Source organism: Electrona antarctica (assembly GCF_951216825.1).
Source record: "Electrona antarctica genome assembly, chromosome: 4".
NCBI lineage: Eukaryota > Metazoa > Chordata > Actinopteri > Myctophiformes > Myctophidae > Electrona > Electrona antarctica.
In genome coordinates, this window is record NC_136809.1 from 55,632,836 (window position 1) to 55,635,628 (window position 2,793).

The following is a 2,793-nucleotide window of genomic DNA, read 5'->3' on the forward strand; positions in this document are numbered from 1 at the left end:
TTAAGGTGTGTATATCTATTTGGTAATAGTAACACCTTAACTGCCTGGCTTGGAAACTGATTCAGCTGTCAGGTGACAGCTGTTGGTCAGTCCAAATGCGTAGTTGTGGTGGCCCATTCAATTTGACTGAATGGGAGAACTTATATATTTAAATAGTATAATTGGCATTCTAAAACTGCCATTACAGTCCTGAAAGGGTTAAATACTTTCCCCCCCCCCACATTTTGTACATCAACAACAATCCCCCCACCTTGGTGTGAAGAAAATGAAATGATGCCTACTGGATGAATCTTTCCCTGGGTAGCACTGTGGCTACATTAATTAAATCAGTATTTATTGGCCTATAATACTGACCAATCAGGTTGCTTCGACCGCTGCAGCTGCAGCGCTACAAGATAGCTATGTACTGTAGCACCCACAGGGTGGTGGAAAGTACATTTACTTAAGTACAATGTTGAGGTATTTGTACTTTACTGGAGTGTAAGGCTGAACGATTAATCGTTTTCAAACCGAAATTGCGATGTGAAACCACGCGATTAGCGAATCGCAAAGGATGCGATTTTTATTTATTTATTTATTTCAACCGGAGCGAGTTTGCTCGAGTGTTTTACGACACTGCTTACTGTGCTATCTATTCTAACCAATCAGAAGTGTCCCTGCAGTGCATGTGACTGCAGTGCATGTGTACACGCACGCGCCCAGTGCCCAAAACAAAGGAATGATTTACGTCTAGTCGTCTACACGTGTTGGTGTTGTTTACTGCAGCAGAAGAAGGAAACAATACTCATGGCGTCTGCAGAGTCAGACGCAGCAGAGCCCGAAGAAACTCAAACTAGGCACAATTTAATCCCAAAGAGGGGAGGCATCTCGCTGTTATGGAATTATTTTGGTTTTGACCCCACAGACGTCCAACAGGAGCGAGTTTTGTGTAAGACATGTCGCGGTACAGTCAAAACGTCCCGCGGCAACACTACAAACCTCCGCCAGCACTTGTACAAACACCACAGGCACCTCTACGACGAGCACACGATTAAAACAGGTGAAAAACAAAACAGTAGCACTGATGAAGCCCATTCTAGTAATAAACAGACAACTCTGAAACAGTCGTTTGAAAGTGTCACTCCGTATGAAAGGACTTCGCGGAGGCAACGTGATATAACCAACGCCGTAACGTACCACCTCGCTAAAGACAGCGCTGCCATTAATACAGTGACCAAACCGGGATTCAACAAACTACTCCGAACAATGGATAGAAGATATGCAATACCATCTCGCACATACATCAGTCAAGTTGGCATTCCTGAAATGTACACGCAGTGCAAAAAAGATGTCGAACTGGAGCTGCGCGATGTGGACTACTACGCAGCAACCACCGATCTGTGGTCAAGCAGAACGACCGAGCCATACCTAAGTCTTACTGTTCACTTCATAGATCACAAGTTTGAGTTGAAGAGTCGCTGCCTGCAAACTATGTACTTTCCCGAAGACCATACGGGAGAGAATATTGCTGCTGGACTTAAGGAGAGTCTGGCTGGCTGGGGGCTCAAAGAAGAGGGCCTGACGTGCTTTACTACTGATAACGGATCAAACGTGATCAAAGCCATTGAAACCGAGTTGGAGTGGACCAGGCTGCAATGTTTTGGTCACAGACTGCACTTGGCGATTGGTAAGTGTAGTCCCCTTCTGTATAAGTTCTATAAAACTATTTTTATGTATTCAATAACTAGCTTTCCGATGTATTTGTTTAGTGCATTTTCTAGAAAAGTGCTTTAAATCCTGTGCATTATTAAATTAAATGGACTAATGGAGTATTTTGTTCAATGTATTTCTTAGCTACAGAGTTGTAGCTAAGAGCTATATCTTGCACCACCCCAAGCATAACTTCCCAGTTCACTCTTTTTTTAAAACGTTTAACATTTTAAAATAGCTGATCTACAAGCTCACAACATGTCGATTGGCTAGTTGAATGATATTAAAATAGTAAACCATGGCAAATAAGTTTAGGGATAGAGGGTAAGGGTTGGTGCAAGATAGGGCTCTGACTGTATTTTTCTCTATACATTATCAGTTTGAAAAATCCAATACTTATAATACTTTTATAAGCATTTGCATAAATTGCCCAATTGTTAAAATGTACATCTTATAAAAGTTAACAGCTCTCTCACTCATCTCTTTCTCCACGTCTGTTTTTTTTTTCTCCCTCCAGAAAATGCTGTGAAAAATGACAACAGAGTAAGCCGGCCAACAGGAGTCTGTAAAGAGATGGTTGGCTGTTTCTCCCACAGTTGGAAGAAAAAGAGAGCACTGGGTGAGGCACAGAGGGATCTCCATCTGAAGGAGCATTCATTGATCAGAGAGTTGTCCTACACGATGGGGATCGAGGCAGAGGATGATGGAGAGGGTTTTGGAGCAGGAGAAGGCCTTGTCTGAAGTTCTGTCTAAAGACAAAAAGACCCGTCACCTGGTCCTCACCTGGCAGGACAAAGATGTCCTCGAAGCCGTAAACTCCGCCCTGCAGCCTCTCAAGAGTTTTACAGACGCCCTCTCTGGGGAATTGTATGTAAGCGTGTCATACCTGAAGCCAGTCCTGCATATGATGAGAACCAAATTCCTGGCTGCAGAACCTGAGGACACACCCCTTACCAAGGAAATGAAGTCAAAGGTCCTAGCCTACATGGAGGATAAATACAGCGACCCAGATTGTCAGGAGCTCCTAGACATCGCTACATTCTTTGATCCAAGATACAAGTTTGACTACATGAGTATACCGGCTCTAGGAACCACCAAGGCAAG